Source organism: Felis catus, chromosome A1, assembly GCF_018350175.1.
Source record: "Felis catus isolate Fca126 chromosome A1, F.catus_Fca126_mat1.0, whole genome shotgun sequence".
NCBI lineage: Eukaryota > Metazoa > Chordata > Mammalia > Carnivora > Felidae > Felis > Felis catus.
The window spans coordinates 50,456,837-50,484,140 of record NC_058368.1 but is presented as its reverse complement, the minus strand read 5'-3'; the positions used below and the strand labels follow the sequence as shown (position 1 = coordinate 50,484,140).

At 38.5% G+C, this 27,304-nt stretch overlaps 1 long non-coding RNA gene and 1 other non-coding gene across 4 annotated transcripts in view; one reads left to right on the top strand and one right to left on the bottom strand.

Moving 5' to 3' along the window:
• Window positions 1-27,304, bottom strand: part of LOC109498550 — a 528,643-nt gene that overhangs the window by 281,753 nt on the left and 219,586 nt on the right. The gene's annotated exons all lie outside the window — the stretch shown is intronic.
• On the top strand, window positions 26,745-26,850 carry LOC111556749. The gene has a single exon (XR_002736477.1). It is a non-coding gene; the product is annotated as a U6 spliceosomal RNA (small nuclear RNA).

The following is a 27,304-nucleotide window of genomic DNA, read 5'->3' as shown; positions in this document are numbered from 1 at the left end:
TGTCCCTAGATTCATCACATCTTATCTTCTCTTCTTCTCACATTAAGCATCCTCAAAGAAATTCCATTTCTAAGCATCCTCAAAGAAATTCCATTTCTGTACCAAGGCATCCATCCTCCCCCAGGGCTTTGGTGCTCACTGTTTGCTTTGTCTCAACCCCTCTTCCACTGGGTGTTTGCAGGGCTGAGTTCTTCTCATCACTCAGTTTTGAACTTAAATATTCCCTCCCCAGATAGCTCTTCTTTGTTCCTGCCCTCCAAACTAAAACAATCTCCCTTTTCTCATCCTGTTTATTTCTTTAATGGCACTCACTGCTGTAACCATTATTGAATTATCTGTTTACTTCATTACATGCTGTTTCCAACTTCTCTAGGATGTGAGACCCTAAAGACAGAGACTCTGCCTGGGCTGTTCAGTGTCATATCCCAACACTTCACACAGGGTCTGTCACATGAGCACACATGATAGATATCTATTACATATCTGTATGTATGAACAGGTAAGTATCTCCACCATCTACTCAATAATCCTAGACTGCTATCTTTTCCCTATCCCCATATCTGATTTGTCACTGAGAGTCTGAGCCATAAATTCTAGTTATGGAGCATATTCTATCCATCTTCCCTTCTTCCTCTCCACTATCCTGGCCTTAATTCAGACCTCTTCTCTCCAAAGTGCCTTAATTCAAGATTCTGCTAATTGATTTCTCTAATGCCATTGCAACTCCCTGCAGTTCATTCCTCTACGTTTCTAAGACACAAAACAGACTGAGCTCTGCCCTACTTAGATTCGTTCAAAGTATGTGCATTTCAGATTAAAATTCAATTTCAGTACCAGTATATACAATTTCCCATCATGGCTATGTTTTCTTGCTGTGTTTTCCCACCAACCTGTAGCTCTCCACTTAATTCATGTGTAATTGCTAACAGACTAAAACCCCAAAAAGTGCCTTAATTCTCTTTTGTCTTTTTCATGAAGCTTTTTCTTCCTGAATTGCACCTGTCACTTACATTATCCAGAAAAAAGGACTATCTCCTCATGAAGTCTTGCACATATACATATTATCAGGCACTGGAGCCCAATAGCATAAACCTAACCCAGAGGCCCAATAGCCTTGGTTTATCTGCAGTTGTAATAAGCTGTGTGGTGCTCATTAAGATTCATATACTCTCTGTACCTCAGTTTCCTCTTCTGTAAAATATAAATAAAAAGAACATGGGCTTCATGAGCTAACAGCAAGCATTTGACACAGGACAGTTATTATTATAAATGTGACCACTTCCTCTTTGGTGTCCCCTCTACTCTCTTCCATAGCATCTGCCATCTTCTCCCCACCTGCAAGACAGCAAATGCTTCCAGAACAGGACTCCTGTCTTTGTATCTCATCATGAAGATAGGCTCAATGAATAATCTGTTAGATAGTGGATACTATTAGCAATGAAATTGCTACCTCAATCTAACTGCTTTGGCACAGAAGGAAGGATTCCTCCCCAACATCAAAAGGATTGCCAAGACTTCTGGCTTATTCCAGGTAATCCCAATTACCTTGTCTGGAAATAGAGCCCAATGAATCCATCTTATGGAAACAAATAGAGCATGTCTTTTCTGCAAATAGCCTATGGCACTATTAAATCCATGGGATTCAAATATACAGAGCTTCCTCCATATGCTTTATTAATGAATAAATTTGATGAATGAAGTGGGACTAATTGGGGCAGGTGCTATTTGTGTCTCTATTTTCCCCAAATTTCTGTCTTGGCCCCTAGGGGATTCCGCACTTGCCCCGGCTCAGAATGGCTGTTGGAGGAGCACTTTGGGGACCTTACTAGCTCCTCTCCTCAGGAGTAGTGGTTCCTAAACTAACTGGTTAGACCCAGGCAACAACTGGTTCCATTTAACTGGAGGTCGGAATCACTGTACCTTAATGGCAGAGTCTGAGGTTGAAGCGTTGCTCATCTCCAGCACCCAGGTGCAAAAGTGAAACTCATTCAGGCAGAAGCTGCCAATGTCTTATTCCTACCCTGGTTTCTGCTTCATGTAAGTGGCAGAATAAACTGAGATAAAATTATGCTTCTCAACATTTGCTTTATATTAGATTCTCCTGGGGAACTTTATAATTCCAAAGCCAGGGCCACTCCACAATTAAGTAATTCACTGTTACTTAGGAACTAAGTCAGTCTCTGCAGGTGGAACATAGGCATCAGTGGTTTTTAAAGGCCCCTGGATGATTCTGATGTGCAGGCAAGTTTGAGAAACACTGCCCTAAGAGAAATTAAGCGATATGGTTCAAACCAGAAGACCATTCAAACGTGGCAAAATTGCTTTGTCATTCAAAGTTCAGGAATTGCTAAACTTGGGGTGCCTTAGCCATAGTCAAAGAGAACTCTGGTTCAAGAAGAGCACTTTCAGCATTCTCTCCAGTTACCTGGTGCCTCCAGGGTCCAGAGAAGCCCTAATAATACTAGTTCTGCCTACACTGGGAACAGTGATGTCTTCCCTCAGACTTCTAACACAGCGCAGGCAGAAAGTGATGTGGCAACATGGGGTGGAGGGCAGAGAGAAAACACTATGGAGGTTCCTCAAACACTAAAAACAGATCTACCATATGATCCAGCAATCCCTCTCCTGGTAGATATCCAAAAGAATTGAAATTGGGAATCTGAAGCGATATCCGCACCCCCAGACTCACTGCAGCACTATTCACAATAGGATGTGGAAACCACCTAAGGGTCTATCAACAGATGAATGGATAAAGAAGTGTGGTATATACACACAATGGAGTATTATTCAGCCTTAAAAAGGAGGAAACCCTGCCACCTGCAACCGCATGGATGAACCTGGAGGATCTTATGCTCAGTGAGACAAACCAGACACAGAAGGACAAATACTGTATGATTCCACTTGTATGAGGTATCTAATAGTCAAATAAGTAGACATAGACAAACAGACCCAGAGTAGAATGGTGGTTGCCAGACTCTGGCAGAAGGGAGAAAGAAACGGGGGCTGCTGTTCAACCAGTTTCAAGTTTTAGCTATACAGGATGAATAAGCTGCACAAAATGAATACATGCTGACATTTGCTGTATAACATTAGTGCCTGTATTAACAATACTATATTATGCACTTAAAAAGCTTTGAAAGGGTCGATCTCAAGGTAACTGCTCTTAGCACACACAAAAAAATACTTTCTAAAAGATTTTTTTAATGTTTTCTTTATTTTTGAGACAGAGAGAGACAGAGCATGAGCAGGGGAGGGGCAGAGAGAGAGGGAGACACAGAATCCCAAGGCAGGCTCCAGGCTCTGAGCTGTCAGCACAGGCCTGGCGCAGGGCTCGAACTCATGAACTGCGAGATCATGACCTGAGCCGAAGCCAGACGCTTAACCGACTGAGCCACCCAGGCGCCCCCCCAAAAATACTTTTTTTAAAGAAAGAAGTGTGTCCATATGCTGTCTACTTGGGTACATGGGAGTCTGAATGTGGAATGTAGAAAATCTGTCTAACGGAGGTTTGCTTTGTTTTATTTTTCCAAAATACTTAAATAAGATGCTGGCCCATTACTAAAAGAAAAAAAAAATCTGCTTGTGTCATTTACTCAGAGGGAACAAGCCTGAGAAATAAATGAAGAACAGCTGGGGCAGACATGCTAGGTTATCTGCTTTCTCTTTTAAGAAGCAGTTAGAGCTGCTAGGGAAAAGCAGCAGAGATGTCTGGAGAAGAGGGATTATATTGGGAGAAACAAAGAATCACTTGAGGGACTTTTGTGCTCAGAGCAGTAGCTGAAACGTGCTAATGATCAATTTAACACCTGCCATTTTAATTAGCACCTAAGGATAAGCTGAAATTGAGAGAGAGGGCTGGAAACAGTAAAATGGCCTGAGAGGCAGCCCAAGGTCAGAGGGAAAATAAAGAACCATGGTTTATAGAAGCAGGTGATTTCTAGTTTGTTAGAGGAAGCACAATTCGTATTTAGGTGTTGTTTTGTTTATTAGTATACCTTTATGATGGAAAATTTGGAATTTGCAACAGAAGCTAATCTGTGAATTGTCTGAAGAAAATTAGATTCCATGTAAACTTTTTCAAAGATTTCCCTTTATACCAGAGGTTAAAGAATCAAAATAGCAAAGACTGAATGGGACCCAGGCTAGTGTTTCAGGAGTTACACTTCTATGAATTTGAGCTACTATCCAGCTGTGTGGTAGTAGCTAAATATAAACTCCCATTACTTAGAAGCTTGGTGGCTAAAATGTAGCAAAACTGAAATTTAAATAAATCAAATCACATGGAAATAATTATGTGTGTGTGCAGGGGGGTATGTATCACAGTAATTCAAAGTCACATCATAAGCATTCCCAGTGTCACAGACTTTGGGACATAACCTATGTTAAGACTATCAAATGAAGGTCTTAGTTTTGGCTAGTGGGACTGGTCACTTATCTGCTCCAATCTTCCAGGGTCTGTGCAATATTAAACCACCCTGATTGGTACCAAGTCCATTCACACCTCAGTTAAACAGTTCCATGTGGAACTGTGTCTGTCTGAAATCAGGGATCTGTCACCGACTGTGGACCTATACTTAGGAGAGGTCATCAAAGCAATATCATGGTCCTCAGACTTTCCAAGATCATAAGAATGGAATTGAACCCCCAGTGGGGTTTGGAAAGTCCCTGCTATACAGCACATATAATGTATGATATGTTCATTGATAAAGTTAAAATGAGAGAATGGTATCAGACACTATCTGAGGACCAAATCCGGGGTGGAGTTGTTCTCCACGTACATTCCTAGGAAAAATAAAATAGATTGATAGACGTTCATAAATGCAGAGGAAGAAAGTGAGACCTGAGGTCACAAAACCACTAAGGGCAGAGCCAAGACTGAACACTTCTCTCTATGCTCATTTCCTAACTCAGACTCGATAGAAACACATCTGGTAGGGTACACATGGCAAGGTTCCTAAATCTATCAATAATTAAAATACACATTGATCATAAATACCACAGAATTTGAGACATCTAAATAAACCATTACTGTAATCATTTTCTAAGAAGACTATCTAAACAAAAAGCAATTACTAATCAAGCCTAAACCTAGTTCTGTAGAAAAATATATGCTTGAACGTGTGATTAAATGTATCTTAAATATATAATGACTGTGTGTCTGATATCGATTTTAAACTTGTTCTACAGTTGCATTTTAATTCAGGTTTTCAGTGTGTTAATACATAGTCTGATGATGGGATACTGACACATTTACATGTGAGTCATATATTTAAAGTTCAGTAAAGGCTGTAGAAGATTGTTCCTTATGAATTACACTGATCTTTCCATGTACAAGGTGTCCTGGGGCTTTTGTGTTCATTTGTTTGCTTGCTTGCTTTGCTTGGTCAAAATAAGGCAGAAGGCCATTAAAGAAAAAAATAAATATATGCTGAGCAATAAGAAAAAATAAAAGAGAGAGGTAAGAAAGGAAGGCCCTTGCTTTCTGATCCAGGTAAAAAGCATAGAGCCAAGCATGCTAAAGTTAAGTTCTGGTCTCTTAACCAAAATAAAATAAAACTCTAAGACCTTTTAATTAATTTTTAAAAACATAACTATCTAGGTAACTTGTACCATTTCCTTTTCTTGAGCTGTTTTAAATATACAGGACATGCTTGGAAGACTCGATACTGCTTCTTGTTCTAGTATCTATATGATACTCAATAATTGCCAGAATTTTCTTTGTAAGAATAAGAATGAGAGCAGTAGGACTCCAGAGTTTACAAAGGCATATCTCATCATATTCTTTGTGAGTGATGCCCTTGTTTGCTTTGGCTCAGATCCAGACATATCAGGAATTTAGAAGAACAATAATAGATCATCTAGTAGAGTTCCTTGTTCTCAATTTATTTTGCTTCTGTTTTATTTTTCAAAGACAATACCTGAAATGAGCAAATAAATCAATATACAGGAATCAAAAAGTTATCTGTTAGTATAATTTTATATAATAAATGTTGCCAAAAAATGGTGATATATATTTGTATATATATTAAAATTGTTAATACTATATATATGTATATACTGTATAATATGTATATACATGTATATACTGTATAATACTGTGTATATATATATATATACACATATATATATATATAACCTGTTACAGTATGAAAGTAAAAGTACTTTTCCAACCCTATAATTTTGAGAGCTCTTTTCTGTCCTTTGATTCATTTTGACCAGAGAAATTCTTGCTTATAACAAGTAAGTCTGGTGGAAGTGAAAATTCCTTATTTTTGGGTGAATCATTTGTTTAAGAAATTACCTTAAAAAAATAATAATTGTACACAACAAAGACACAGCACATGTTTTACTTAGGTCAAAGTGCAGGTAATTTTTTACTAAAACTTGAGAAAAAAGAATAAGTGTTTTAAAAATATTGGAAAGAAATGCTTTGGCCCAGCATTTATGTGCTCTGTAAGTAGAAATAACACATCTTCTCTTTCAATAATGGAGGTGCCATATGGATTAGTATATCTAAGAAGATTCTGAATGTGCCAAAAATATTACAAAATTCTTTATTGCTCTAGGTATTAGTTAATAGGGGATAACTCATTGAAATAGTATTCTATACCCATGAGTATTACTTAAAATATATAGGTAAAAATTACTTTTTATTTCAATTTATAACATTCTTACAATAAACATTTTATGATATTATACTTTGAGTCAAGAAGATCTCACTTTAGTGTTCTCTTATTAAAGGTTGTGAAGCTGGCCCAAAGTTACTGGGGATTTTGTAAGGAACAGTTAAATTGTTCTTTAAAATTTTTATGTAAGTTCAAGAATCCTATTTAAAGTACATAGTGCAAGAAACAAAGATCAATAAGGCATGATCTTTAGCCTAAAAGATTTATAGTCTAGTAATCAGATATATATAACAAAAGGAACCACAAATATATATATATATATATATACACACACACATATATGATTATATATTAAATATATAGTATATAAATTATACAGTAATATATAATTTGATAATATATTTAGTATAATAAATAAAAGATAATGAAAATACATTTGATGTATATTTTAATTATCTTTTATTTTAAATACCTTTTATTTTATCTTTTATTTTAATTATCATATAGATAGATAGATAGATAGATATAAAATAAAGAGAACCGGAAGAGTGGCATAAACAAAACACGATGAAGTTAGTGCAGAAAGAATGACATCTGGTAGAAAGAAATCAAAGCAGTTCTCACAAAGGCTGTGGGATCTGATAGTGATCTTCAAGACCTTCCAGATGGATAAATTATCAACAATAGAGATGAGTTCATATTTAAGGTGCAAAAAAAGGAAATAAATAAGGCACACACTAAACAGCTAAAATTTTCAAATACAGAAAATGAAAATACACAATAGTCCAAGATGACCATGACAAGACGATGTAGTGTGGTATGGATAAGCCTGGACATAGAGCCTGGTACCAGTGCATGGGGCACATTTGAAAGCCAGCCTAAGGTTTTATCCATTTGGCTGAAAGCACTGGAAGTTGTTGTAAGGAAATGACAAAATGAGAGCTAAGATATGTGAAGTTTATATTTAATATATATGACTGAAGAGATACAGGAAACAGGATGGCTACTCAGAGAACCTTTGTACAATAGCCCAGAGGAGAAATAATAAGGAGCTAAACTGAAGTGTTGGGAGGGGAAGGGACAGAGAAAAAGGAGAAAAATAAATGCAGGAGATGTTTCATGGGCAGCTGGTGACTGAAGAATGTATGGAGCCAATGGTGAGAAATAACAGACTCTGGGAGCCAAAATCACCATGCAACGAATACAAATGCAACAAAGTCAGCCCAACAAATGTCTTCTGAGCATTTGCTGCACAGAAGGCCCCATGAAGTGTGCTGAGTTCTGGGCCCACAGGATAGGTAAGACGATACAGACAGTGTACTCAGGGGGTTAGTAAGCTCGTGAAAGAGGAAAGCCAAGTAAAGAACTATTCCTGCAATTCAAACTTAATCCAAAGAGTGGTTTTTGTGGACATGTGATGAGGGGTATAAGCCAGAGATATTGAGGTGGAAAAATAGGGAACGTTCCGTAAGTGTGGCACAAAGAAAGAAAATTAGCTCAGCAAGGAGGAATGACCAAACCAGACAGATATGAAAAGTACAGGAAGAGAGGGCAAGTAAGAGGTTTGCACTTGGGTAATGTAGAAGGTGGGATGAGTGACACAGGATGTGGACAGAAGTAGTAGGCTGGAGGCAAAAACTGCCCATATAAAGGAGAAATGCCAAGAAGGCAGAAATGTTGTTACTGAATGAATATGCAATAGAAACCAGCCCAAAGCCAGTTTCACTTGGAATGACCCCTTAAACATGGTCTTTATCTGCCTGTTCTCCTGCCAGATGGTGAAACTGAAGGCTTCCAGTACTTCTAGGGGGTTGGGGGGGTGGGGTGGGGAGGTAAACTACGAACAATGGGAGTCTCTAGTGGATCCCTGTAGTGTGCGCAAATCTAATTAGCTTCTTTTTTTTTTTCAACGTTTTTTATTTATTTTTTTGGGACAGAGAGAGACAGAGCATGAATGGGGAGGGGCAGAGAGAGAGGGAGCCACAGAATCGGAAGCAGGCTCCAGGCTCCGAGCCATCAGCCCAGAGCCTGACGCGGAGCTCAAACTCACGGACCGCCAGATTGTGACCTGGCTGAAGTCGGACGCTTAACTGACTGCGTCACCCAGGCGCCCCTAATTAGCTTCTTAATATCAATGGCTGACGTAAAAACATGCTTTTATAAGCCTAGCTTGTTGACATCTGAAATATAAGTATTTGGGTGGCATTTAAAACTATTCCTCCCAAGAATAAAGCAAAGTATGATAACCTCAAATTTTTTATCCACACCATGAAACTCAATGCAGTCATTAAAAGGAAAGGATGAGAGGTAAACCATTTGACTTGGACTGATTTCCACAAAGAAATGATGAGTGGAAAAACGAGATCGAGAAGTATGATTTGCATGAGGCTAGTTTTTGTGTACAATAAACCAGTGCAAAACACCCTGTACAGGTATATTTGTACATATGCAAATTATGATTATATGAGCTTGCAGCAAATAGGGTCTACACATACTAGGTGCTCACAAGGATTAGTTTGAGTATTGGGTTACGTAGGTGGAAGGAAGACTGGGTGGTGGTGAAGTCAACATAAAAAGAACAAGAAAGACAAAGGACTACACTTGAAAAAGCTCATGCAAAAATTACACTTATGAATACATGAAATGTTTCACATTAAATCAATGTAAGTGCACATGGGATATATTTATACAGAAATTAGTTTTCATAAATGGATAAAAACACAAAGAAATTTAGTAAGGGTGTATACTGAATTTCAAATAAGATGAAGGGGAACCAAAAATCTGGATTCACTTTCAATTTATTACCCCATTAGAGACTATTTCTGTTTCTTCTGGTGTTCAAAGTCAAGTCTTTGGAAACAGCTCTCTGAACACGTCGATTTTGTTTCACATATGAGCTATTCCTGGGATATCTCCTTTATACATCAGCTATGATGGAAGAAAAATAGCTTTTTTTTTTTTCAACTATCACTCTTTCAGAGTAGCTATTCTTTCTGTCTGGCTAGTTCAACTGTTATTTGCTTTCCTCAGAAAAACTTTAGCTGTGGTCAGCTTATTACTTAACTGCAGATTTTTAAAGATTTCCTCCAAAACTGGATGCCACACTGATTTGTATTCTAAGCTATGCTTCTGAGATAGTGTAGAGCCTTCATTAATCTGTTTTTTTCCAGCAGTTATCAGGAAAGTAGTTAGAAGCATCAGTCTGCATTAATGAAGAATTCCCCTTGGTCCCTGCTGGCATTGCCAATCTGGGGCTAATCACTGAGAGAGATGAGTGAAGCAGAGTTAGGACAGAAGAAATGACATGCCCCTTAGCTAAGGCAAACACACAAACGTTGTGCTAGAGTTCCCGAGGTCCTCTGGGTTATGCCTTTGCGAGGGTGTTAGAATCCACTGTCCTCCATCATTGCATATTCCAATCCTTCTCATTCTCTAGGCTCATCTCAGTGGCTTTCCTCATGTCAAGCCCTCTCTGATTCCTCTCCAGCTAGACGGTATCTTTCATCTTCTATTCCCTTTGTATGTGTAATAGATCAATATATACCTATTTTCTGGCATGTATCACCTTCTACCTTATATCACCTTACATACCAATTAAGTAGCTTGTTGTCTCCACTTTTACTTAACTACTGAAAGACTGAGAGTCCCTTCCCAGCAATTATGTTATGCCACCAGCACGTTGCTAACATGATCAATATTTGCTGACTGAATCATCTCTCAGCTGAGAAAGACCCAGGGCCACCATCTTCAAGAAAATCATTAGGATTCCACAAACAGCTGGATGTACACTCACAACAATGTTCCCAATCCAGAGAGATTTTGATTGGAACTTTCCTCTTGATCTTTGGTCAATTCTACCCAGGCAGAGACAAGAGGAGGAAAAGCCCACTCCTTCTCATGGAACAGAAGAAGATTCTGTTCATGCTGTGTCTTTCCCAACCTGGCAGCATAATCAGTGTTGTGTTTTTACAATCTGTTGGTATTCTAAAAATGAGAACAATGACCTTTGTGTTAATTAGTTGAAACAAGAGCCTGCTGAGACTAGAAGAAAAAGACTTAATGGGACTTGAGATTATACATTCCAATCATAATTACGGAGGTAATAACTAATGTTAATGATGAGATCAAATAAACACGCATCCATACAAATATGCGTTTAATCCCCTTCCTATGACTGAGATGTTCTCAGGACTACCTAGCAGTATAATACACACACTTAAGACTGCCCAAAAAGTCTAGAAATATAAAAAAAAAATATTTCATTGTCCTTTTTTAGATGAGCAAATAGACCATTGCTTTAAATTCAAAAGTACATCACCTGAAAGGGTGTTTAAAATTTGAAGGAAAACATATTGAGCATATTATTTGAAAATATAACTAACATATTTTAAAAATAAGCATAGGCAATGCTTCCCAAATTTTTAAAGACACTTTTTATCTGATAACAATAAGTGTTTCTGAAGAAGAAGTAGTGAAAGGGTAGAGAAATTTAGATTATCCCTGCCTCTAGATTATCCCTGCTCCAATACCACACACACCTCTATCAGAGATACCTGGTATCTCTCGCATTGCTTTTCTTGAGCAAGGATGGCTCCCTCTATCAGGGTTCTTGAGCTGGGGTCCACTGAACCCATCTTCAGCCCATCCAGAGACCTCTGGGAATTGTAGGTGAGATTTTTCCATGACTGTACATGGGAATTTTTCTCAGGAATATAAAAAAAAGTTTAGGAAGCAACAAACTAGATGATAAATACTTATTTTGTATCCTGCTGTATAAAAAAGGGAAAATGATCAGGCAGCACACAAACAAAGCCTTCTAGAACAATATCCCTGGGAACAATCATAGAGACAAGCAGATGTAAGTATCTTCCACTGCCCACTGCATTCCGGAGCAGCAGAGAGGGGTGTCTGGGCTCTCAAGATCAGATACAGTCCATGTGTTGTTGGCTTTTAGCTGCATGATTAGGGAAGTACCAGTACTCCCCAGTAAAATCAGGGATTGGGATCAAGCCTTATGGTCATAGCTGAGTGCCCTGGTAACTCCTTAGACTCCACTCTCCTCTGCTACTACATTCTTCATTTGTTGGGAGACAACTGATCCTTCTTCTAATGCAGTCAGGGACCGGGGGTCCTTGCCTTCTGGTTGCAGCTATAACAGAATCAGCTATAACAGTAAGGAAGGCTATAGCACAAAAAGGAAAAACTCTGGTTCCCTGTTTCTGACTCTAACATTTAATACCTGGCTGGGAATGAACAGGCTTTGGGGGAAAGCAGATTGTCCAAGAAATTACCTGACTTATTCTTCATCCCAGGTAAACATGGACTGCCCTCCATTATCATTTTGATGCTGTTAGGATCTAGGCATGTATCAACTTGAGAGAGAAGACCCAGGCTCTGCTCTTTCTACTCGCACAGTCACAGCCACTAATGTCATCACCAAGCAGCTGTGGATTATTTATTCATTTGTTTGGTTATGTTTGTTTGTTTATATCCTGATTTAGTTCATGAAGAATTTGTGATGCCCCAAGGGAGCTATTGTGATTAAGAGCTCACTTCCTAGCATCTCTGTGTTTAGACAAAAAGAATGAGAAGGGCCGAGGAAGCAGGAGGTGTTTCTGGGGAACTATCATGGGGAGCAGAATCCCGCAGGACCTGCATGCATGGCTCTGGTGGTACTCTTCCAACTCTGCCCCCAACCTCTTGGATTTGCCCCTCACTTCATTCTCTGCTAACAGGCTAGTTGCAGGCACCCTTTTCAAAAAAAGTATAATTGATTAAGTATCTGGAGGAGGGTTAGAGATTAAGTCATTCTCATTTAGGCATTAATTAATTAGTTAAGTATCTCCCAACTTGCAGCTGGACTCAGATATGTGAGGAAAGAGAGGAGATTTTCAGGTATGGGGACTCTTGAGGGGAGGGCACACCTAAGGAGGGTGGGAAGATTAGAACATCAGCTAGACACTGTTCATCTGGATATCTGTAGAGAGTATGGGAGCTGGGAACTGAATTAATACAGAATGGTGAAAAGTACAAAGATAAACCATGGGTATTTCATAGTATCAATGTGGGGCCAGTACTGCTCCATGGCATCTAAAGGAATCTTCCTTTTCCTTCCCCCTCTTCCTATCCATTTCTTCCTCTTCTCCCACATCTTCCTCTCCCTCCTCCTCTTCTCCCTTCCCCACTCTCCTGAACCATTTGACCTCTGCTAGATCTCAGAAGAGAACTGTTGATACCATAATCGTTCTACATTATTGATTAAATAAAATCATTAGTGTGTTGGCAATGAAAGGAGGAACCAGAGAGCATCAACTCCTTTAAGTAGCAAATAAGGAACATAAAAATTCCAAGATGGGAAGTCACCTCATTAATCCAAGGTCATTCTGGAACTAGAATCCAGGATTCCTGACTCCCAACTAAATGGGGTGGGTTTTTTTTTTGTTTGTCTGTTGTTTTTGGTTTTGTTTTTTTGTTTTGCTCCATAATAGAATTTCCTAGGGAAACAAAGAACCATATACCACATAAAATACTATTTTACTCATGAGACAGACTATTTAACTGCCTGTTGTGCGTCACCTTTGTGCTTAAAGCTGGAAATTAAGATGGGCATGACTTTAATTTTAAAAGTACTTTCTAGTGCTTTGTTCATTACTCTTAAAATTATGGAATTGGCTGTAATTTTTCCATTTTACAGCTGTGGAAACAAAAGGAGGTCAAAGACATTTTGTGGATGACCCAGAATACAATTTCAGTTTGGATGACCTGCATTTATTTTTCTATTTGAGTTTGCCTGTTCTTCATTCTACTTAAATTTCAGGATGAACCAATCTCACCTGTGAAAATGAAAATTCTAGAGGGAGAGACAGGAATACAAAATAGAAAGCCTATTGTTAATTTCAGGAAATCATACGATTTGACTTAATTATCCAATCTTTCCTTTTTATAAGAGCTCTATGGCCGAAACACTGGCTGTACATAAAATAACTAAGGATAGACTCAGATAAATAGATATGTAACAGGTGTTTCATAGGCCACAACAGCCCTGGGTGTATAAACCATAATAGCTAACATTCGTAATAGTCAAAAGACAGTAGGTATTTGGCTTCATCCTCATTTGCATTACATTCTACCGGCAACTAAAACTTCTCCCAAATATTTCCAATAAGAGGATGCTGGCTTGGTTGAGTAGGGATAGCTAGGGTTTTACAAATCTTCCAGTTCATATGTGTGCTAACCCCATTTGTTCTTGTCTGCTCAGCTCTTTGTAGTAACGCTGCTGGTGGCCACATTCACAGCCATGTGGCAGCTGGAGCCAAGGCTTCCAGTCTGTAGTGAGAGGACCACGTACCTACGGTACTTTGAAAGCCTAACACCCTCCATTGCCACAGTCTATGGGATAGAAATTAGGGCCTCTGTTTCCAAACTGGGCTTAGAGAGTTTAATAACTCAGCCAACGTCACACAGCTAGTACCACGGAAGGGTTTGAAACCAGCCGCAGTGACTCCAGAGCCTGCATCCTAACTTCACACTAAACGTTTTTGGTTTGTGAGGCAATTGGATATCAGCTGCTGTCTGGAGCCAGTCTTCGTCTAGCAAACTGGCTCTCTGGAGAAGGGCTGCTGGTGCTAGGAAGTTAGGAGAGCTCTGGATACGTGTGAGCCTTGCCAGCCTCACAAAGTTTTCTGACCGAGTGAAGCATTAGTGAAGAGAATCACCCTTTGCAGAAGAAGAGTTAGACAAAGAAAATCTCCTTAATTCACAAGTTGGGAGCAAGAAGAGATGATCCGGCCCCAGTTTTATTGATTTGGCAGGATAATGATGCTTGATTTCAGTAAAAACATCTTCATTTTAACGAAAAAGAAAGATGTGAAAGATCTCTAACCACACAAAAGATTTCAGTGCAATTTGGGCATGGTGCTGCACCAAATATAGCACCAGAAGAATATGATAGATTACTGTTGTCCCCCCTATCCCGGAGGCCACCAGCTTAAGCAGGTAGAAAAGTCCCGCCAGACTTCCTGTGGGAAGCCCCAAATCTAATTCCCCAGCCAGAAGATCCGACAACCTGGCGGGCTATTCACGGTCCGTCTCTGGGGGCAGTATGACCTTTGCCAGGTTCAAGAAGCATACTCCAAGTGCTGTGTCAGTAAGGGGATGCAGGAGCTAGAAGTATTCCCTCACCTCTACCCCACACCCAAACACCTGTGAAAGTGCATGTCGGGGGCGGGGGGATCCTGAAGGCTGAGACATGAAGCTTGGAGCATTCATTTCAGGACGTAAGACTGATTCTTTAAGACATGCCAGATACATGCATGGATGTGATATACAACTGTCCCTATCCAAAAATCAAGGAGGCAAATGTTCAAAATTTCTGACTTTTTCACAACCTGGCTGCCATGTGGCATCTCATCTCTTTATTGGGAAGCGAGACGACCATAAAAACAAATTCTTGGGTTGTAGTTTCCCCTTATAGATTACATTTCCAAGAATGACTTTAGGTTCCCTTTAGAACATTAATGGCACTTTCCACATACCAGCTGCTATTCCACTTTGCTTCAGCATTATTTTAATTTATCATCATCATTCCTTTTGCCCCAACTCACTTCCTTCGCACGTGTGCCAGGAATCTCATTCCTGCCCAACTGTCACTGGCCTAGGCTTTTGGTTGCATCCTGACAGCAGCTTTCCCCTTAAGTGTGGGTACAAAGTCTCTATAGATAAAAAGAAGAGGAGGCTGAGGCAAAGGACAGAAAGGGATTATAGTTACTGGCTCCTGGCTCTCCCTGAAAGAAAGAATGTCAGCGATTTGCAACAAGAAGGCCAGGTGGGTGGAAACATGAAACCAGTGATTATCTGATGCTGATGAGAAGGCCAGCACTTCTGATACAGCTGAAGGCCCTCGGTGGGTGAGTGCCCTAAGCAGCCTGGCAGAAGACAGAAGAACACAGACAAAGAATTCTAGCCCTCCCTGAAGGAACTGTTCCTGTTATAAACTTCCATCGTTTTTTCAGCTCACTTCATTAATAAGTACTAATCACACTGAAATATCTCAATGGAAATACTGTTTTGACACTGAACTGCAAAAAGACTCGAAGAAATCTGCCTCTTAAGTAAGGGAAACAGAAGTCGTCTTGGTCATTCACTGTCCAATTAGATTAAAATAAAGCTTTGAGAGACACCGAACTGTGTTACCATAGTGTAGTGTAGTTACATGAATTTGGGTTTTGGAGTCAGGCTGACCTGGGTATAAATGACTGTGTGACCTTGGACAGGTAATTTAACCTCTATTTTCCTCAGTTTCCTCATCTGTAAAATGGGACCATAGTACTATTATGTCATAGAATAGTTAAGAAAATTAAATTAGATGGGATTAGTAATATACTTAGCAACATGCACGGTACCTTGCAGAAACTGTAAATGTCTACTTGTCTCTCTGTCTTTTGAAGGCTAAAGGTACCTATTGTTTCAACGTACATAGCATGTTCCCTAAGTTATTTACAGAGCTTAAAATGTGACCAAGAACCTTGTAAAATTAGAAACTTGGGAACACAGAGGACAAAAAGAGTAGAAGTAGCTGCAGTGTCATGGGAAGAGCCATGGACCAGAGTCTGAAGTCCTGAATGACAATCCTGGCTTTGCTCCTTACCAGCTATGGGATTATGGGCACATTGCTTAATGTCTTAAAGCCTCAGGTTTCTTATCTACATCAAGGAGATAACAATATCTCCTTTGCAGATATCTTTCCTATGCACAGACACTGGGCTTATGATTGGGTTTCCCACAATATGAACATGACACATTCAATGCCCTCAAAAGAGCTTGCAACCTAGTGGAGGAATCAGACACTTGTTTTAACAAAAGGACACTCACTGATCCGCTTTTGGACTCCTTCTCAGAAACAGTAGAATATGGTAGGCACAGATTTATGCCAGATAACTCTCAGTCCAGGCTTTTCTACTTCTTAGCTGTGTGAACTCAGACAAGTTATTTCACCTAACTTTGGAAATGAGGAAAATAATAGAATTGTTGTGAAGATTAAACAAGATAATGTATGTGGCTCAGTCGGTTAGGCCTCCAACTCTTGATTTTGGCTCAGGTCATGATCTCAAGGTTTGTGACATCAAGCCCCATGTCGGGCTCTGCACTGACATCGTGGAGCCTTCTTAGGATACATTCTCTCTCTCTCTCTCTCTCTCTCTCTCTCTCTCTCTCTCTCTCTATATATATATATATATATATATATATATATATATATATCTCCCTCTCTGCCCCTCTCCTGATTGCTCACACACTCTCTCTCTCAAAAATAAGTAAACTTTAAATAATAATAGAAAAAAAAACCAAGATACTGTATGGAAATGTGAGGAACCCTGTAAATATTCAATAAGATGTTAGTGTTTTTAGTGGCCCTCGGTATCCCCTGTACATGGGATCAAAGGTTTGAGGGGCCCTCTTGTGAATCCTATGTGTCCCCTCACACCAATGATCCATGTGAAAATGTTTCCTGGTCTCTGCTCTGAGAAATGCAATTGTTTTGATACTGTTAGTTATGGCTACAATTTCAAAAGTCCAGACTCTAACATCTGAACTTTATTTCTTGAAGAAAAAAAAAAATGATAGAACTTACTTTTTCCCCATTGTTTTCATAGAAATCCCATCTTGCATAATTTAACTTGCCACTTTTTATTTTTAAGACGACTTCTACTTTCTGTGACACAGTTTCTATAAATTATGGAGAAAAGCACAAACTTTGCATGTTACCAGGAAATGAGATGACAATGAGCCTCAGAGAGAATCATCACACAGAGAATCAATTATGGAAGGAAAATGTTCAGGCTCTCATTCTCAGGGTTCTTGAACAGAAACCCTCTTCCAAAGTAAGAGGAATTATTTTCCCAAATGATAGTTTCAGTCCCTGAATCCTACTCTAAGCTAAACCCCAGCTGTGTTCATTTTACTTCATTTTCCCTCAAAGTGGAGATCAATAAGGATGAAATACTGTGCATATGTAGCACCTTGTTTCGAAAGAGTCCAACAGGCTTTAAGCATATTATGCCATTAATCTTCCCAGCGGTCTGAGAGAAGGAAGTGACAAGTGTAATGTCCCTGTGCTTGCAAATGAGGAAACCAAGGAATGACAAAGGGGATTGAATGTCCAAGAACACAGTGGAATCGGTGGCAAAGCTGGAAGAAAGAAATTGGGTATTGGGAATTGTGATTATTTTAAGGGCATAAGAATACCCATAAATTAAATAATAAGATAAAACCCAGCTGCTGATTGCTGAGTGTGTTTAAACCAAAGTAGGGAACATGTGGGCCTTCCAATATGCACAACAGACCTAACGCTCCCAAAGTGCCTAGGATGATGCTAACAGATGCCCTGTTGAGTTTCCTCTCCCTTTGGGCCCCACAATTGCAGTCACTTCTCACACCGCGAGAAATCGTCTGACTGTAATTGGCTACAGATTTCCAACCCTAACTTCAGAGTTTTATTTCTTTCATGTTTGTCTCCTCTGATACTCCAAGTCAAATTATCCACCTATTTTCTTTCCTCTCCAAAGTGTACCTATATAAGGGTTGATTAAATTCCTGTCATTTTTCTTGTTTTAAAAAAGTAAATGGCCTAGAAGACCATATTTTCTCAATACAGGCATTGGTGAAATGGAATTTAAATACAGTATAAAGTCTTCTAAAGCTATTCATCAAATGAGGGTAGTTTTTTTTTTTAATACACTTGAATCATGTTTATGGCTGAGAACATTGTTATAACAGCTGTTAGGAAAGCAGGAGTTCAAATTTTTGTAAGTCATCAGCCAATTAAGAATGTCAAAGTATCTCTTAAACACTTTAAGGTTAGTCAATGAGCAAGTTACTTTGATATCAAAATCACGTCTCTTAGGGCGCATGGGTGCTTAGTCAGTTAAGCATCTGACTTTGGTTCAGGTCATGATATCACCATTCATGAGTTCAAGCCCCATACTGGGCTCTGTGCTGACAGCTCAGAGTCTGGAGCCTGCTTCAGATTCTGTGTCTCCCTCTCTATCTGCCTGTCCCCTGTTCATGCTCTCTCTCTCTCTCTCTCTCTCTCTCTCTCTCAAAAATAAATAAACATTAAAAAAATAAAAAATAATAATGACAAAAAACATCAAGTCCCTGAGAGAAGAGTGGGGTGACTTAGGAGTAACACCAGAGGCAGCTGCTTACTTAGCATTTTTCCCTCTTCTCATCCTTCCAGAGTCTTGCTTCCAGTTTAATAATTATAAATTTCAATTAATAACCTGGTTCAAAGCAAGCACTTCATAGCATTAATGGGGTTAAAGGAAGAACATGAATTAGTGTATAAGAACTTTTCTAGGAGATCTCATCACCATCTGGGGTGAAGGAGTGAACTTTTGCTGAATACTGACTGTTGCCATACATGAATGAGCAGTTATATCTCTACTGATTGGGGGGGGGGGGGTGGTATGCGTGTGTGTGTGTAGGGTAGAGTGAATAGAAGAAATCAGTGACCTGTGCCTAGTTCGGATAGTTCTCATAAAATCTGTTATAGTGGTAGGAACAGGAAAGGAGTATAAAGAACTACTATGAGCTAGTAGTGGTTTAATTACTAGAGTCCATGGGCATGAACCCTAGAGGCTAGCCAACTGTTGGAAAGATAGCTTGAATGTGAACTTCAAAAGAAGTATTGTGGTAGGTAGTTGTTTGTTCGTCGTGCTAAAATAATGCCATCCAGGGAACAGCACTGGGGAGCAAAGAGTCTCCTTCCTGCTGCCTTTGAATTTAGACAAATAAAAGAAGGAGCAGTCTACTTTCTCTTGCCCATTAATGGAGTTTCTCTAGCTTGCATCTCTTTAGGAAAAGCTACCTTGAATGAAATGTTACTGTTTCACTTTCTACAAAGTGATTAGCATCTCCAATACCTACCTATAGTAACTGCTGCAGGTTTCAGGTGTCATGGGCCCATAGTTTCAGAAAGCTTCCACAAGGTAGAAGATTTACACTGTTTCCATGCATAAGATTTGTAAGCCAACTTCTGTATCTGCATAAAACATTAGGAATCACATATCCTTAAAAAAGAGCTTTATTGATAAAACATTGTTATGGGCTGAACTGCAGCCTCTCAAAAAAAGATATGTTGGAAGTCCTAACCTCCAGCACCTCTGTCAGGCAGTTAGTTAGGCAGAAGCGAGGAAATCCTGGCCATCCCCTGGGAGCCACCCTGGAAGGTTAACAGCCACACCTTCAGAGCCACCCGTAAGAGCCTAGCACAGGAAAAGCCTAGCACAGAACTGGCCCAAAAGCCACAGGGGACTTCTAAGAGCTAAGCATGCACACAAAGGGTCCAACTTGTCCTTAACTACCTTTAAGGTCACAACAACAGCTCATTAGACACTCATCAATATACAATACATAAATAACTACAATTATAACAGAATGCATCATGGGTAGGCACATGCGCAGAGGCCAAAATGTTATATAACAAAGAGCTATCAATCAAAATGTCAATCAAACCCAAATTTACATATGCAATAAGCAGGCTCACAAGGATGCAGCTAGAGTTTTTTGGTGCCATTGCCACTCTTGCTCCGGCAGTGCTCCACCTTCACACTTGAAATGCACTATACTTATCTATTCAATAAACTCTATCTCCCCATTCTGGTCTTGGGTCTCCAGTTCTTTGGTGTATCTGGGACAAGAACCCAGTGACCTGGTAACACCTCAGAATATAAACGTATTTAAAAATAGAGTCATTACAGACAGAGATAATCAACTTATAATGGGGTCATGAGGCTGGGCTCTAATCCAATATGACTGGTGTCCTTTTAAAAAGGGGGCATTTGGACACAGAGACAAACATGAGTAAAGAACGACAATATATGAAAAGACAGAAGAAACACAGGGAGAACACTATGTGAGGTAAAAGTGGAGATAGGAATTACGTGTCTACGAGCCAAAGATTGTCAGTGATCCATCAGAAGCTGCAGGGGAGACACAGAAAAACTTCCTTGTACAGTTCTCAGAGAGAATCAACCCGCCAGTTTTGAACCTCTAGCATTCAGAACAGGGAGACAATAAATTTCTGTAATTTTAAGCCACCCAGTTCTTGTTACTTCACTATGCAGCCCAAGGAAACCAATGTGCACATTATTATCTCATTTTATTTTATTTTTAAAGATTTTGTTTTTAAATATTTTCTACATGCAGCGTGGGGCTCAAACTGACAACTCTGAGATCAAGAGTCATGCACTCCACTGACTGAGCCAGCCAGGCATCCCTAATATATCATTTTAATTACTCGTTTCTAATATATAAGAGAAAAGAACTAGACTTGGAGCAAATATTCCAAATGGCGTTTTTATTCCAAATAGAAGCAATTGCTTTTTAGTCTCTCAGAGAAAATGTCTTTATGTTTGAGCAAATACCTTCATGTCCATAGGTGATATTCTTAGTTAAGACTCATCACCAAAGTTTTCTAGAAATAATAATCCCTCTCCAACTTGCATCTCAGCTTACCCCATCATATATTAACTCCTTAATTAGGTTTATAGCCTATATGGATGAGTAATCCTGCTTGCCACAGACCCCAATGCAGCAAGTATGTCAATATCCAATTCAGACTAGAGTGGATTTGATATCCTTATGTTTTAAATTTTCCATGGTTATGAAGGACAAACCTCAGTAAATCTTGCTTCATTTTAATCTGTGACTTCTTTTCGACATTAGTTATTCCCAGTTAGACTCCAATGGAAAGTCACTAATTATGACTCCAATCAAAACTGGAAGCATTTTTGCCACCTAGTAACCACATGGAATTTCTACTGAAAGAAATGCTTAAACATGTGGTCTATTCTGAGAAAAAAAGGTACAGCTTTCACTCTGTAACAGTTTACTCATTTTTGTCCTCTTGAGAGTAATAAGAGTATTACCAAAAGTGGTGTCTGAATGTTTCAAATCAGAAGATGAGAAAGCACATTCTTCTTTTTGAATGGCCTAAATTTGATTGTAAGTCTCACTATTGTTTCTCTTCTGCAGGACTAGGAAGAGGAAAAGTTATTTTGGTCTTAATTCACTCACAAGAGCATCTTTGTTGAGCCAACCAGAGCCAGTTACTGTTGTGTGGGTAGTGTCTGTGGCAGTTGAGTGAAACTGAAGACATTTGACACATCGTGAAGAAGTTTAATCTCTTGCCAACCACAAGTAACTAATTGCCAGAGAGAGTTTCTTCCACAAATTTGAGATTTCAGAGCACTCTCTTTGCAAGAAATCTTGGCTTCAGTGAAAGGACATCTGAGCCTATATTTTCTTTTCATTTTTCTATGGAGGTTGTCTCTGTCTTTGTCTCTACCTTTCATGTATATTTGATCACTCTTTCCATCTGTTAAAAAAGAATTTCTTTTTTCTTTAGAAATAGAATTTCTATTTCTTTCTGGCATACACCGCCAAAAGTTTTGTTTTGTTTTGTTTTAGTTGACACACACTGTAACTTTAGTTTAGGTGTATGACTTAGTGATTTGACAAGTTTATCACTTTTTTATGCTCACCACAAGTATAGCTACCATCTGTCCCATTATATCATTATTATAATATCACAAACAGTATTTCTTATGCTCTATTTTTTTTATTTTATTTGAATTCCAGTATAGTTAATATACAGTGCTGTATTAGCTTCAGGTATAAACTACAGTGATTCAACAATTCTATGTATTACTCAGTGTTCATCACGATAGTACACTTTTAATCCTTTTCACCTGTCTCCCCCCCCCCCCACCTCTTATCTGGTAGTCATCAGTTTGTTCCTCATAGTGAAGAGCCTATTTTTTTCTGGTTTGTCTCTTTTTCTCTTTGTTCTTTTGGGTTTTTTTCCTTCAAATTTCACATACAAGTGAAATCATATAGTATTTGTCTTTCTTTGACTGACTTATTTCACTTAGCATTATGCCCTCTAGATCCCTCCATCTTGTTGCAAATGGCAATATTTCATTCTTTTTTTGCACCTGAATAATATTCCATTATATATAATGGAATTATTCATCTACTGATGGACACTTGGGCTGTTTCCATATCTGGGCTATTGTAAATAATGTTGCAATAAACATATAGGTACACATATCTTTTCCAATTACTGTTTTCATATTCTTTGGGTAAATACCCAGTAATAGAACTACTGGATCATATGGTAACTCTATTTTTAATTTACTGAGAAACCTGCATACTCTCTTCCACAGTAGCTCCACCAACAGTGCACAAGAGTTCCATTTTATCCACCTCCTCACAAACATTTTTTTTCTTGTGTTTTTTCCTTTACATTCTGACAGGTGTGAGGTGACATCTCATTGTGGTTTTGATTTGCATTTCTCTGATGGTCAGTGATGTTGAGCATGTTTTCATGTGTCTGTTCGCCATCTGTATGTCTTCTTTGGAGAAATATCTGTTCATGTCTTCTGCCCATTTATTAATTGGATTGTTTATTTTTTGGGGTTGAGTTGCATTTTGGATGCTATCCCTTATTGGATATGTCATTTGCAAATACCTTCTCCCATTCAGTAAACTGTCCATTAGTTTTGTCGATTATTTCCTTTGCTGTGCAAAGGTTTTTGGTTTTTTTTTTGATTTTGATGTAGTCCCAATAGTTTATTTTTGCTTTTGCATCCCTTTCCTTAGGAGACATATCTAGAAAATTGTGGCTGAAATCAAAGAAATTACTGCTTGCAGTCTCTTTTAGAAAATTTTTGGTTTCAGTTCTCACATTTAGATCTTTAACCCATTCTGAGTTTATTTTTGTGTATATGGTAAAAAGTGTTCCAATTTTATTCTTTTGCAGGTAGCTGTCCAGTTTTCCCAACACAGTTTTGTTGAAAAGACTGCCTTTTCCCCATTGCATATTCTTGACTGTGTTGAAGATTAATTGACCATATAATCATGGGTTTACTTCTGGATTTTATATTCTTTTATTTTTTTAATTTTTTTTCAACGTTTATTTATTTTTGGGACAGAGAGAGACAGAGCATAAACGGGGGAGGGGCAGAGAGAGAGGGAGACACAGAATCGGAAACAGGCTCCAGGCTCTGAGCCATCAGCCCAGAGCCTGATGCAGGGCTCGAACTCACAGACCGCGAGATCATGACCTGGCTGAAGTCGGACGCTTAACCGACTGCGCCACCCAGGCGCCCCTGGATTTTATATTCTTTTCTATTAAACTATGTGTCTATTTTTTGTGCTAGTACCATAGTTTTGATTACTATAACTTTGTAGTATATCTTGAAATCTGGAATTATGATACCTCTAGTTTTGTTTTTCGGGGCTATTTGGGGTCTTTTGTGGTTCTGTACAGATTTTGGGATTATTCTAGTTTAGTGAAAAATGCTATTGGTAATTTGATGGGTATTGCACTAAATTTGTAGATTGCTTTAGGTAGTATGGACATTTTAACAATATTTGTCTTCCGTTCCATGAGCATCGAATATCTTTCAATTTGTGTCATCTTCAATTTCTTTCATCAATGTTTTATATTTTTGCAGAGTACAGTTATTTCACCTCCTTTGTTAAGTTTATTCCTAGGTATTTGATCAGCTTTGGTACAATTGTAATGGGGTTGTTTTGTTAATTTCTCTTTCTGTTACTTCGTTATTAGTGTATAGAAATGGAGCGGAGTTCTGTATATTGATTTTGTATCTTGCAATCTTACTGAAATCATTTATCAGTTTTACTTGTTTTTTGTAGAGTCTTTAGGGTTTTCCAAATACAGTATCATGTCATCTGTGAACAGTACAAGTTTTACTTCTTCCTTACCAGTTTGGATGCCTTTTATTCCTTTTTCTTTTCTGAATGCTGTGGCTAACTATTGCAGTACCATGTTGAATAAACCTGGTGAGAATGGACATCCTTGTGTTGTTCCTGACCTTAGAAGAAAAGTTCCCAGTTTTTCACCATCGAATATGATATTATCTGTGGGTGTTTTCATATATGGGCTTAATTTTGTTGAGGTATGTTCCCTCTAAACCTACCTTGCTAAGGATTTTTATCATGAGTGGGTGTTGTACATCATCAAATGCTTCTCAGCATCTATTGAAATGATAAGGTATTTATCCTTTCTCTTGTTGATGTGATGTGGCACCTTGATTGATTTGCGAATACTGAACCACTCTTGCAACCCAGCAATAAATCTCACTTGATCATGGTGATTGATTTTTTTTTAAGTTTATTTATTTACTTTAAGAGAGAGAGAAAGAGAGAGTATGGGAGAGGAAAGAGATAGAGGGAGAGAGAGAGAGAATCCCAAGCAGGCTCCACACTGTCAGTGTAGGATGATTTTCTCCTGCATTTTGTTGATGTGGTGTATGACAATTGATTAGTGAATACTGAACCATCCCTGCATCCCTGGAATAAATCTCACCTGATCATGGTGAATATTATTTTTAAAGTATTTTTGTATGTGGTTTGCTAATATTTCATTGAGAACTTTTGTATATAAGTTCATCAGGGATATTGACCTGTAGTTTTGTGTGTGTGTGTATGGCATGGGGGGCGGGGGCGGTCTTTTTTCTGGTTTGGGTAATGTTGTCATTTTAAAATGTTATCTGGAAGCTTTCCTTCCTCTTCTATGTTTTGGAATAGTTTGTGGAGAATAGGTATTAACTCTTCTTTAAATATCTGATAGAATTCACTTGTGAATCCATCTGATCCTGGACTTTTGGGGTTTTTTTTGTAGTTTTTTTGATTTTTGAATCAATTGTGTTACTTTTAATTGGTCTGTTCAGATTTTCTATTTCTTCCTGCTTCAGTTTTGAAAAGTTTTATGTTTCAAATATTTGATCCATCCCTTGTAGGTTGTGCAGTTTGATGTCATATAGTCAAAATTCTCTACTTCACATCATTTTCTAGACATGCTAACTTGGTTCTAGCACAAGTGAAGTTCTCCAGAGAGAAGAACATGAATGATCAAACACTTAAAAGAGACTTGTCTACATTTAAACATGTTATTAAATCAAATCTGTAGGCTAAGAAAAATGACTAATAGTTCATTTGCAAGCTGAATTACTGCATTTGCATAATTTTTTAAATCCCAAAGTTTTTGTTCTTGATCTGACAAGATATGTGAATAACTGAAAACATAACATACAAATCCCTGTTTTACGTTTTCAGGAAAATATTGTTTCTACAAGTGTTTCTTCAACGTTTATTTATTTTTGGGACAGAGAGAGACAGAGCATGAACGGGGGAGGGGCAGAGAGAGAGAGAGACACAGAATCGGAAACAGGCTCCAGGCCCCAAGCCATCAGCCCAGAGCCCGACGCGGGGCTCGAACTCACGGACCGCGAGATCGTGACCTGGCTGAAGTCGGACGCTTAACCAACTGCGCCACCCAGGCGCCCCACTACAAGTGTTTCTAAAGTTTCCTAATCCACAAGGCACAACCTTAAGCAAATGCAGATCAATGTATCTGAGAGCTAGAGGAATTTATACAAATTAGGAAGTGGTAAGACGAGGCCCCAGCCAAAGTATGGTCTCAGGTAGCAATACAAGAATGAGGTGACTGCACATGTCAATCAATCCACTAAAATTAATTAGGCAATGCTATACACGTTTGCAGCATAAGACCTACAAAAGTGATGGTCATTATCCTAAAGGCTCTCATATCAACTTGATATTGAAGTGTTGACTTCTTTGTCCTAGGCTGGTCAAGCTTTTATGACTGTCAGACACTGGGGAGAAGAAAGGTTCTAATGTTTTTCTTTAAAGGAAGAGAAACATTTTAGGATTTACTAAGGTCTCACTAACAGGAGTTAGTGTAAAAATTAATACCCTGAGGTGGCCTGCACTTACTAAGTACATTTCCAAGTCCCTAAATTCTCATGACAGAGAATATTCCATATATCCAACTGTACCGAATGACAGAGAAATACTCCGAAGACACGTGAAAAATACTGCTAAAAACTTTTAATTCCTGGTCAGTTTAGAGATTTGAGAAGAAAGACATAGATGATAAATGTATCCTATGAGTCAAATGGTCTTGTATTCCAAACCTGGCTCCATCATTTATAAATGATATGACCTCAGGAAAAGTGTCCTTATTTCTTTTTGCACTTCAGTTCTGTCACCTATAAAAAGTGGAAAGTATTGTGCTCACTTCAGCAACAGATATACTAAAATTGGAACAATCCAGGGAAGATTAGCAAGGTCCCTGCACAAGGATGACACACAAATTTATGAACCATAAATTTTTGCCACTTTTTTTTAAGTGGCAAATGTACTACTGCATAAGGTATGATCTTTAAATGAGATAACACCTCTTTTAACACTACTTAATTTAGAATTAGGCTCACAGTAAGCATTTGATAAATGTTAACTCTTATGTACTAGCAAATAAATATATGTAATATATATTACTGTGCATATAATATATAGTGCATATGATTTAAATATATAATTCAGTTCTGTAAGTGAATAGGTACCCTTCAATTAATTTACAAAAGGCAGTTTGCCTGGACATGATGATCATCTACTCTAATCCAGCAAGTATATCTTTCTTTAGAAAAGTCAATCTATAGGGAATATAGCCAATAATAATATAACTTTGTAAGGTGACAGGTGGTAACTATACTTTTTGTGGTAAGAATTTTGTAATATATATAAATGTAAAATCACTATGTTGAACACCTGAAACTAATACTGTATGT